This window comes from Peromyscus californicus, unplaced genomic scaffold, assembly GCF_007827085.1.
Source record: "Peromyscus californicus insignis strain IS unplaced genomic scaffold, ASM782708v3 Scaffold_24__1_contigs__length_46423439, whole genome shotgun sequence".
In the NCBI taxonomy this organism is placed as follows: Eukaryota; Metazoa; Chordata; class Mammalia; order Rodentia; family Cricetidae; genus Peromyscus; species Peromyscus californicus.
In genome coordinates, this window is record NW_026294535.1 from 31,891,436 (window position 1) to 31,903,535 (window position 12,100).

A 12,100-nucleotide genomic window follows, 5' to 3' on the forward strand; every position below is an offset into this window, starting at 1 on the left:
GACTTGGTGCTGAAGCTGAGAGTGCTACATCTCACAGGCAACAGGAAGTCCACTGACTGTCACACTTGAGAAAAAGACCTCAAAGCCCGCCCCCAGAGTGACATACCTTCAACAGAAGGTGTGGCCCAGATTAAAGGTGTGCCCTCCAGCCTTAAGGTCTAGATTAAAGGCATGTGTCATCCAGCCTCCTCCAACAAGGCCACACTTCCTCCAACAAGGCCACACCTCCTAATAGTGCCACTCCCTATGAGCTTATGGGGGCCAATGACATTCAAACTACCACACCTCGCCTCAGGAAATAAAGTAAAGAGAGAGTGAAGAGTATTGACATCAGCTTTGAGTCTCTAGATGCATGCACACTCATAAACACATGTGTTTCCACACATGCAAGCATGCATATACATATGCATGCATACTACCCACACAGTTAAAAAAGAAAAGGAAGGAAGGAAGAAAGAGAGCATAGTCAGAATTGCTTAGGCACATAGATGCATGGGCTGGCTAAAGGGAGCAGACATCAGTTATTAAACCAAAAAAATGAATCTTTAAGGAGGAAGGAAGAGAGAATGGGCATGAGGTAGACAACCAGAAATGACCACTATAAGCTTGAAATAAAGTATAAATGAATGTTAGCAAATCGCTTAGACCTGCCAGCAGTCATGGCAATGGATGAACTTCTAGATTGAATTGAGATGTACCAAAAATAATGTTCCCCCAAAATGGGTTTGTTTTTTTTGTTGTTATTTTTTTGTTTTTTTTTTTAGTTACTTGGAGCAGAAACAAAGAAGAAATAAGCCCTCTGCTAAGGGCAGATGGTATAAGGTTAACAGATGACAGACGGGACGTGGAACAATCTCACTGCTATTATGCTTCCGTTAATCTGTCCAGATGACCTTAAATGAGTGAAAATGGTGAGTCACCAAAAAAAAATGTGCAATGTAATTTCATTTAATTAAAAAGTATGTATATGTGCAATGAGCATGACACACCCTGAAATACAAGCAGTTTATATTTTCGCTGTAAGATTTTCATCTTGCAGTACATATGTACTCCCTGAATAGTCTGCAGTTCACACATATTATTTTTGAAATAAAGGAGAACAAATAAGTCAAGTTTTAAGTGACAAAAAAAAAGGTAAAGAAACCGTGAAGAAATGACAAGGTCTAAATGAAGCAACTTTCACAGAACATGTAGAGTTTATGAGTTGCAATTAGCTACACCCGCAGAGCACTACAGGAACTTTGGGAGAATGGAAGACATGCATCCATGGCTTCAATCTTCAAAAAAGGCATGAAGTCAGATGCTGAAAAATATAGCAAAAATCTATGCTTAATTATTTAAAGAACACATTTGGAGCGCACAGGAAAGACGAAGCATTGGGGTCCCAGCTTGGGCTTATTATAGTAATCAAGATGAGAATAGATGGTCTAAACCAAAAAGAAGTCCCGACAGGCACACCTCATTTCTTTTTCGTAGATAGAGTTACCAACCATGGCTGCTGTGATGTCAGACATTCCATCTTCAACATCTTCTCTCTCAGAGTTCACAGAGCCTCAATTTTACTTGGAAGTATATATTGGTTATTTTGTAAGACTCCTCATGCCTATAAACCCATCTTCACACATCCCGTAGTTAATTCACTGCTTCCCCCAGAAGACCTGCTCAGACGAGTATCTTTAACATCATAGGAAATGGCAATTGAATCCTCGCCTTGTTCCAGTCAAGCATCCCGAGTCATTCTTCATTCTCTTTTCTCACACACCGTGAGAAAATCCACCCAACAAATGGTTAATTTCCCTTTATCTGGCCCTTCTTTCCACGGGTATTGCTCTAACCCACTCCAGGCTTTTCTCACCCAGCTTTCTACAATAAGCCTCTGCAGGAAATCCCTGCTTCTTGCCTAGGCCACACACCCTCACTATCCTTTCAAGTCATGGCCCTCCTCTGAGAAAACCCTCCAATGGCTCCTCACTTGTTCAGAATCCAAGTCTTCACACAGCCCTCGGTTCCCCTGATGAGAGGACTGCCATTCTTTTCAACCTCCCAACATACTCCCTATCTCACTGGTTCTATCCACAGTGCTTTTGCCTGATTGTGCCAGCAAGACACACTGCCGCCTAAGGCCTGTGCACTAACTGTCCTCTGACGAGAGCGCTTCTTCCAGATCCTTCCTATCGAGGTTGAGCATCTGTCTTGGTTTGCCTGATACACCTGTTATCCCCAAATGCTAAGCACGGACCTTTAAGCATGCCGGTTTAGATGCTATTACGTGACCAGCCTACTCATGCTTCACGGCCTTGTGTCTATCAGGTCTGCCCAATCTCATCCCTCATGGAGGACTCTGAACTCCTAAAGTTGTAGAAACAGGACCCAGCCCGGCACTGCTATCATCTTCTCTCCACTTCACACTCCCTGTCCTCAGTGCTTCCCGTATCCAGCTGTGCTCCATTGCTTTATTTTCATTGTGTTTTATTTCCTGTGTTCTGTCACAAAAACATAAACTCCCCCAAGGATAGATGACTTGAATATTTTGTTCTCAGTACCGTGTCCCATAGCTGAAAGTTTTCCTGTGTCCCGTCTGGCCCGCGGTCAGGACAAATGTCTCTCACCCGCCGGTCCTACAGCCACTCGGACCCAAATGAACACCCACAGGCTAATACTATTTTTAAACTATGGCCATAGTAGGCTTCTCGTTATCCAGTTCTTGTATCTTAAATTAACCCATTTCTATAAATCTATATTTTGCCATATGGCTTGTGGCTTACTGGTACCTTTACATCTTGTTTCTTCTTCTGGCAGCCAGCAGTGTCTCCTCTACTCTGTCTTCTACTTTCCCCTCTCACTCTTTAGAATGCCCCTCCTAACCTTATTCTGCCTCACCATTGGTCAAACAGCTTTATTTATCAACCAATCAGAGCAACATATTTTCACAGCATACAGAAAACATTCCCCCATCAGTGTCCCAGCATCTGGAGCAGTACCTAGCATGGGGAAGTCCTTCTCTCCTTACCTGTCCCCAGCAATCACTGTGGTTAGAATCCTGGTCCCTTCCCACATGAATAGGAGAGGAGAGAAACAGTCCTCAAAATAAGCTAAGTTCTCCTAAAATAAATGGTGCTAAGAAAAAAAAGAAAGGAAAAAAATTGCCAACCATACATATTTCATTTATGTGTGTGTGTGTGTGTATGTGTGTGTGTGTGTGTGTGTGTGTGTGTGTGTGTGTGTGTACACATATATATAAAACATTGCAGAACCCGGGCGGTGGTGGAGCACACCTTTAATCCCAGCACTCGGGAGGCAGAGGCAAGCGAATCTCTGTAAGTTCAAGGCCAGCCTGGTCTACAGAGTGAGTTCCAGGAGAGGCACAAAGCAGCTACACAGAGAAACCCTGTCTCAAAAAACAAAAGACAAAAAACCAAACCAAAAAAAAAACACTGCAGGATGCTGAATTTACTGAAAACATTTGTCTACCCCAATACATTGTTCACTGAAAGTGTGTATTTTTCCACACATTGAGGCTCTGATTCCACATTTTGATAAGCTCTTTGCAATTTTCCTACCCGGTAACTGATTTACTTTGCTTTAATAAGACATATTACTAAAATACTACACATCCCTTAACCATAAATGCTGTTTTCCTCTCTTTTGCTATGTGAAATAACTGTATATATCTTCCCTTTATCTATGGTGAATGTTAGGATGTGACAGCTGTATTTGTTTTTCATGATGCACGTGAATGATAGCACCTCCTAGGCTGATTTATCCCCTTCTTTCTACCCACGGTGATGTCACTACACTACTTCAGCTTGAAAATATGAATACTGAGACAACGGCTGCTTTAACTCCAGAGAACGCTCTGCCCCATCAACCAATAACTTCACTCAAAAGATAAAAAAAAAAAAGAGACAGAAAAATAAATATTTCGCAGAGCCATCAAAGCCAAATAAACAAACTGTAATTCCTGAACACCACATCGGGTGTAGAGACTGCAAAAAGATTGCTTTGGTTAAGATACAAGACACAGTCACTCCCAAGAAATTAAAATCAGTTAAAGTAAGAATTCTCGTGGAGTTGCTGCTACAGTTCTGTTATTGACACAAAAATGGTTCACCCACATTGGCAAATTTGGATAACTTACATAAGGAAAACATAAGCTGAACTAAAATGTTTTGGTTGGTAGATAATAGAATGTTTGGAGGTGGTGTTTTGTTTTGTTTTTGTTTTGTTTTGTGGGAGTTTCACTTTAAAGGGACCTAGAAGATTTTATCTCCATTTAGAAAATCATGCATGGTAGGCCTGAAGCAATGATTTATGCTGTGACATAATATGTTTTTGATGCAGAAAATACTTGTCAAAATGCTAGATACAAAGGCAGCTATGCTGAGTGTTTTAAGGAGAACGGGGAATACCTGGCTCTTGTCAGTCAATAACGTATCTGACACAAATAATGATTGAAAACTGACAGCTACACGATGCGATTTAAAAGCCTCAAGCTCCAACAAATGAAAAGGTGAGAAGTATCAATTTTGCATTTAATAGTAATTTTTATGTAATGTAATTGAACTTCTACTCATTGCAACAAACCTTATAACAATTGTATTAGTAATTGGTGAGTCATGGCATAAATAACACCTTTAATTGAGTACTTATTTTTTTTAGTATAGCTGCAACTCTGCCTCTAAATTGGGCTCAATTTGGCACCATAGAAGACTAGATTTACTCTTCCATCTTCTGTCTTTTTTGAGTAATTGTATATTTTAAACATACAAAGATAAAAGGGAAAACATGAGGTAATTGATGATGGAGAATTTTAGCTGGTCATGGCCCATGGAATAATGAACCCTAATTTTGGAAGGTGTGACTTTTCTGAAACCACAAATAAAGATAGTATACATTCACGAAAATAGTGAGAAATGTCTGTTCTAAACGGCGCCGAGAAAATCAAGGCATCACAAAATAGTTTTTCAGGAGACTCCCTTTGACTTGATACTTAACACTTTCTTATTTATACAAATCAACTACCGGACTCTACTGCAAATTACAGTCTTTGCCACTCTAAGTTTATTTCTGCAGGTTGAAATCTGTGGCAGAATCACTATGGATGGTTTCCTGTATCCACAAAATTGACCCCTGACCTCAAAGCATCTCCAGAGCCAATATTTTAAGAGGATCAAGTACTGTAAGCCTGTGACTTCATGCCAAGGTTTGTTTTATTTTTTTTTTAATCTTCATTTCAGAGATAAGCTAAAACTATCATCTTCTCAGTTGGGCTATCCTTCCACAAGCAAAACACAAGCTCAGATCATCATGTGTTGTTTTGTGTTTATTTGAATGCCTTACTTGTTTTCTAAAGTATTTTTGCCATCCATTATAAGAATAGGCAATGTGCTCTCATTCAATCTTTGTTTCTGAGTTCATATTTTCCTAGCATCTTTCCCAAACCTCTTAGTTTGGAGTGGCCATGTAAGGGTGACAGCCAATAGAATGCAAGGGAACAATGAATGTCACTTCCTGACTTTGTTCACAAGAAATCTTCTCTTTTTTAACTTCCACCCTAATTTTGCATCTGCTTCTGGCATGGAGAAGTCTCTGAGGTCTTAAAGTAAGTAGAAGAATATAGGATATACTAGGGTCTAGCTGAGTCCATGAATGGATATATAAATGATGGCCAGATTCTATGGGTATGAGCAAGGCTGTAGCTAGAGAGTTTCTCTCCAGCTCCAGCCAAACCCTGGCAGTCCTGCAGCCCACTTATAAAATAAACACACAGACTCTTATATTATTTAAACTGTTTGGCCTAATGGCTCAGGCTTCTTGCTATCTAGTTCTTATATCTTAAATTAACCCATATCTATTAATCTATACCTTGCCACATGGCTCGTGGCTTATCAGTATCTTACATGTTGGTACTCGTGGCGGTAGCTGGCAGCATCTCCTGACTCGGCCTTCCTTTTCCCAGAATTCTCTTCTCTCTTTGTCCTGCCTATACTTCCTGCCTGGCTACTGACCAATCAGCACTTTATTTATTAACCAATCAGAACAACACATTCACAGCATAGAGAACATCCCACAACACAAGGTTAGTAAATTCCTATCATGTAAAACTGTTGAGATTTGAGATCTCTACACTCCAGCAGCCAGAGTTTACTTCCATAATGCACATTCCCTGCTCCTAATCTAGTTTAATAGTGTCAAGAATAAAATTGGTTAAAGTAAGGAAAAACTTGAACTTGTCATGTAAGAAATCGTAAATCGGAATGGAGAGATAGCTCTGTACTTAAAATGATTTCAGAACATGCAGCAAACATGAGGATCTAATTGGCTCTCTAGAACCCATGTTAAGGGTCCAGGTGAGTAGTGGACTGCCTGTAATTCCAATGTTAGGGAGGCAGAGACAAGGAGCGCTCAGAGCAGGCTGGTTAATAGACTACCCTGCCAGTGAGTGATGGGTTCAATAAAAAGACTCCATCTTGATAGAAAGGTGGAGAGTCACCAAGGAAAAATCCTACATCAACCTCGGGCCTCTTCAAGCATGTGCACAGACAGACAGACAGACAAACAGACACACACACACACACACACACACACACACACACACACACGCACACACACGCACACACACACACACATGTCCATGAACATCGCACACCAATATAGATGAAAAAGAAAAATTATGAATTGCAATACTGGAGACCACCAAATGAAAGTGATGAGGAACTCATAGGCCCATGGTTTATAAAGCAGAAATGAGGATATCTGTTTTTGCAATGATTAACTATTGCAGTAGGGGGTTGGTTAAAAGTGATTGTCTTAAGCCATTTCAGGGAAGTAGCTTAAATTTTATGATTGTTTTCTTTGTGGTGCTGAGAGGCATTTATAAGAAATCACCTAAAATCACTTATATTCCACTTACTCAGCCGTGAAGACGAGCTAAATTGTGTTCTCTGCAAGAAAATGGATACGATCAGAGATTATCATATTAAGCAAAATAAGTCCTACTTAGAAAGACAAATATTGCATGTTTTCTCTTACTTCCAGAGCCTAGATTTTTCCTAAAATTATGTATGTGACATAAAAGTAGACATTAAATTGTCTAGGGGACTGATGGCTCTAAGGGAGGAAGGGGAGGGCTAATAAAGGGAGGTGGGTGGGAGAGATGAAGGCAATCAATGTCCATTGTGTACTTGTGTGTAAATGCCCTCTGAGACCCAGTACTATGTACAGGGAATACTTACCAAAAATAAAAAAATAAAAAAACTGCATTCCAAACAAACATAGGTTATTTTCCATTATGTGAACTAGCTAGTTTTGTCTGCTTGGAAAATTCTCATAACTTGCCTTTGTTTTATTTCTTTATTTTATATTTCATATGATCTTATAATGATCACCAGGGATTTTAAAAAGACAGGTTGAATGATTGTTCAGGAGTCCTTGCCTGCCTTCTTCCTACCACCAGGAGGAGATCATACCTACTGATGCTGTGTGCCTCCCACCACAGCATTATCTGTTTCCCTTGACTGTAACAAAACATCTAAAGATCTAACTAAAATTTCTAAAAACTCCAGGGTGTGTCAGCACAGCCTAGCTATGGCGAGCACCTCACGGTAGGATGCTTCCCAACAGGAGGCCCACAAAGAAGGGAGAAGCCGTAGCTCATCACAAGGAGTCAGAGAATGTTCCAAATGTCAGGGTCAGGCTCACGCTTCTGGCAACTCATTTCCACAGGGTGTCAATGCCACTCTCCCAGTGACAAGGAGACTTCTCACCAGGACCCACCTCTCAAAAGTCTCACTTCTCTGTAAGTCTCCAAACCATGATCTTGATGTCTTGCTCATAGAATCCCTCTTCTCTCTCTTCAACTGGACTCCTGGAGCTTGGCCAGAGGCCTTATCTTCTTGTAGGAGGGAATGGGGGGGGGTGTTATGAGGTAGGCTGGAGGGTGGTAGGAGGGAAGAGGGGGATCTGTGATAGGTATGTAAAATGAATTAAAAAATTTCTTAATTAAAAAAATCGCATTACAAAAAAAAAAGTCTCACTTCTGGACTGGTGGTGGTGGCACATGCCTTTAATCCCAGCTCTTGGGAGGCAGAGGTACAGGGCTCTCTGTCTCTGTGATTTGGAGGCCAGCCTGGTCTACAAAGTGAGTTCCAGGACTGCTAGGACTGTTACCCAGAGAAACCCTGTCTTGGAGAAAAAAAAAAAAAAAAGTCTTGCTTCTTAACAACAGCATGCTAAGGACCAAGTTCTGAAAGATGTGAAAATGGGCACAGCAGGATACAATGTATAGGGTCCAGCTTGCTTTGTCCAACAGTAGGTCACCTGGAAGCCTCTATTAAGGACATCATTGTTTGGCTCCAGAGACAATCGTCTGTGAAATCTGAGCCTATGCTACAGATTTGTGTTTGGTTTTGCTTTTTTGCTGTTTTTTGTTTTGTTTTATTAGGGCAGAGATCTTTATTTAATTTGATTGCATTACATTTCTTTTGAGTTTCCCACCCCCAGCTTTGGTTTTTCTAAACAGGGTTTCTCAGTGTAGCCCTGGCTGCCCTGGAACTTGCTCTGTAGACCAGGCTGACCTCAAACTCACAGAGATCCGCCTGCCTCTGCTTTCCGGGTGCTGGAATTAAAGGCATGTGCCACCATCGCTAGGCTGCATTACATTTCTAACAATAAGCACAGCCCTGATGTCCTTATGTGTAGACAAGTTTTTATAGCTATGCAAACACAGTCAAGAGAAGACTCTAAACACAGACTGCCTGGGTTCAAATATCTACAACCTATCTGTCATTTACTAACTACCTGAGTAAGTTTAACTGTTTTGGGTTGTAGAAGGAAGAAAAATATCCCATGTAGTTTTGAAGAGTTGTTGAGGCTAATCAAATTTGATAACTAATAAACACTAGTATGGGTTGGTACCAGCTTGTGGTAATGGGGCTATCTTTAATATATGGTTAACTTGATTCTATTAATCTGCGTTATTTCTAGGAAAATGTAAGAATTGTCTTTAAGACTTTTCCTCCAAATGATGCTCCCTACTGTTTTCTCCTCTTATGGAGCCAATCCAGGTAATTTTTAAAATAGTTATTATTTTTTATCATTAAACTATAATTACGCTGGGTGGTGGTGGTGCACGCCTTTAATCCCAGCACTTGGGAGGCAGAGCCAGGTGGATCTCTGTGAGTTGGAGGACAGCCTGGTCTACAGAGTGAGATCCAGGACAGGCACCAAAACTACACAGAGAAACCCTTCTCGAAAAAAAAAAAAAAACTATAATTACATTATTTATTGCTTTCCTTTTCTCCCTCCAAAGTCTTCCACTTACCCCTTTGCTCTCTTTCAAATTCAAGGCTTCTTTTTCTCTAATTGTTATTGTTGCTATTGTTGTTGTTGTGTGTATCCCTAAATATATAAGTACAACCTTCTCAGTCCATATAATATTACTTGTATGTATACAATTTCAGGGCTGATTACTTGCTATTGAATAACCAACTGGGGAGTCCCTTCCCTGGGGAAGACTATTTCTCCTTCTCTTAGCATTTCTTAGTTGCCTGTAGTTCTTTGTCTAAGGTTGGGGCCCTGTGGTATTTCCCCCTTCTGTCTTAGCGTGTCTGTTGGTGCTGTCTTTGTTCAGATGTTGTTTAGGCAGCCATGTTGATGAGACTCCATGGGTGTAGCTCTGCTTACATTCCTAGGAGACGCAATCAAAATGCAGACTTCCTGGTTCTCTGGCTCTTATAATCTTTCTGCTTTTCTTCTATGATGTCCCCTGAGCCTTAAGTGCAGGAATTGTGAGATGTGTGTGTGTGTGTGTGTGTGTGTGTGTGTGTGTGTGTGTGTACACATATATATAAAACACTGCAATCTCTTTGATAAGAGGTGAGAGCTACATTTCTCTGTGGGCATAAAAAAATATTCAGAATGCAGTAGGAATAAAGTAGTCATAGTAAACCCATGGTTGTATGTCCTCCAAGATCCAAGACTTCAGTAGCCTTGGGTAGCTGGCAAAGTTTCCAGTACCAGGCATGATTTCCCTTTTGTTGAGAAGAGCCTCCAATTATAGATCTGTGGGTTACAGCCAATGTTATATGTGCCTACATCATTAGAGCTACTGTGCCATGCCGGATATTGCTGTAGTTCATAGGCCTCATAGCTGGGTAAGACTATTAGTCACTTTTCTCCCTTGGAGAGACTTGCATGGAACCTTTTGGTACCATGCAAGTGAGTACTTAGGGAGGAGGCTTTCAGCTCAGATCTTCTGGGTCTTGTGTCCAAAGTACATGCTGTCTTTAGCAATGGGGACTTACCTTTCCCCACTGGGAGACAAAGAAAAGTAACAGCAATAGCCTATAATGTTTGGAAGTCTATGGGTATACATATATAGGTTAAGTAAAGTTTCACCACCTGGGGTACAGTGGCCCCAAAGAGCCATAGACTAACGAAAACCCCAATACCAGGCATGAGCCGTCCCCTTTTGAGGCTATGCTACATCATGTTTTAGAGTCTGCATGTGAAAACTCCCCATGAGTGACATAACGTGGGTTTCCATTTCTGTTGCATTGTGTAAGCTTCTGCCCAATGCTTGGTTTCACAGTCCTTGCCCAAGCCCACAGATAGTGTCAGGGCCTTTGGCTCTATATTTACCAGTATCACAGTGAGGGTCTTTGCGGGGGAACATTTTTGTATGTAGTGAATGTCAGTGGTTCCTAATTTTTGCAATTTTAGAAAGTTTAAGGTCACGTTTCCCTTGTCAAATGAAACTGAATTTTTAGCTTCAATGTACAGTTTACCTAAATTCACCAAAAGGCCACCTTTTCTATTTAAGGAAATGTATTGTTAAAAGAGAAGAACAAGAATACCTAAAGCCGACGCAGGCAGTTGTGACACACACCTTTTTTTTTTTTTTTTTTTTTTTTTTTTGGTTTTTCGAGACAGGGTTTCTCTGTGTAGCTTTGCGCCTTTCCTGGAACTCGCTTTGGAGACCAGGCTGGCCTCGAACTCACAGAGATCCGCCTGGCTCTGCCTCCCGAGTGCTGGGATTAAAGGCGTGCGCCACCACCGCCCGGCGTGACACACACCTTTAATGACAGCACTCAGGAGCCAGAGGCAGGTGGATCTCCGTGAGTTTCAGGCCCACCTGGTCTATAGAGCAAGTCCCAGGACAGCCAGGGCTACACAGAGAAACTCTGTCTCAAAAAACAAACACAAACCAACAAAAAAAAAAGAAAAGAAAAAGAATGCTTAAAGCCAACAAAATACAACATTCCCCTCCTCTGTTCTCATGAACCTCCTGAGCTTCTATTTGTGTCTTATCTGTGTAATACAAGTCACAAAAATCATACAAATGATTCTCCTATCATGCCTGTGTTTTCTATTTTTATTTTATGTATATAATGTTGCCTCTACTTTCTATTTACTAACAATGTTTCTGTTATTAATCAAAATGAGCCCTCAGATCACATTTAACATCAATTGAACTTAAAAGGCAAGAGGCAAAGATGACATGAATTGTTAGGCCACCATTTGTGTATCTTTTACATGAGAATAACCTCAATTTCTCTGTTTGACTAGAAAAGAAATAAAAAGAATGATTGCTATAAATCAGGAAAAAAATTCATAACTTTCTGGAGGTGTAGCAGCTGTTGATTTTAAGGTTCACATCCCTGATAACATGATGCTGTTGGGAATAACATCTTTTCACAAAGTGGTGAACATAAAAATTACAGGACTTACTCAACATTTAAATATTTTCTCTGTATCACTTACAGAAAAAAAAATTACCCAGGTTTGCTAAACTGTCTTTGAAATATAGAGTGTCTAATCAGCAGGCTTTACATAAAATTCAGTGTTTCCTTGTTTCACAGGGCCACTCTAGGCTTATCACACCCCAAACAAAACCAATGGATTAGCCTCACTTTAAAGCAATGGTCAACATTATTATGTACCAGGAGTTCTCACCATTCATAACACACACGGACACTCGAGCAAACACCGAGGATACTATTCATTTCTTTTTTTATCAGCTACAAGTAAGTTACCGAAAGAAAAAAAAAAACCAGGTGGCAAACAAAGCAAATGTTGCATTAACTAGGAAAAAAAAAAT

General features: G+C 40.5%; 1 long non-coding RNA gene across 1 annotated transcript in view; it reads left to right on the forward strand.

Annotated features, from left to right (window-relative positions):
* Window positions 1-1,349: 1,349 nt before the first annotated feature.
* The window catches only part of LOC128119792 (uncharacterized), a 35,307-nt gene continuing 24,556 nt past the window's right edge, over window positions 1,350-12,100 (forward strand). Inside the window, exons 1-4 of the long non-coding RNA XR_008221679.1 lie at window positions 1,350-4,053; window positions 4,342-4,510; window positions 5,074-5,203; window positions 8,986-9,065. This is a non-coding gene — a long non-coding RNA (uncharacterized LOC128119792). The remainder of the gene's footprint in view (window positions 4,054-4,341; window positions 4,511-5,073; window positions 5,204-8,985; window positions 9,066-12,100) is intronic.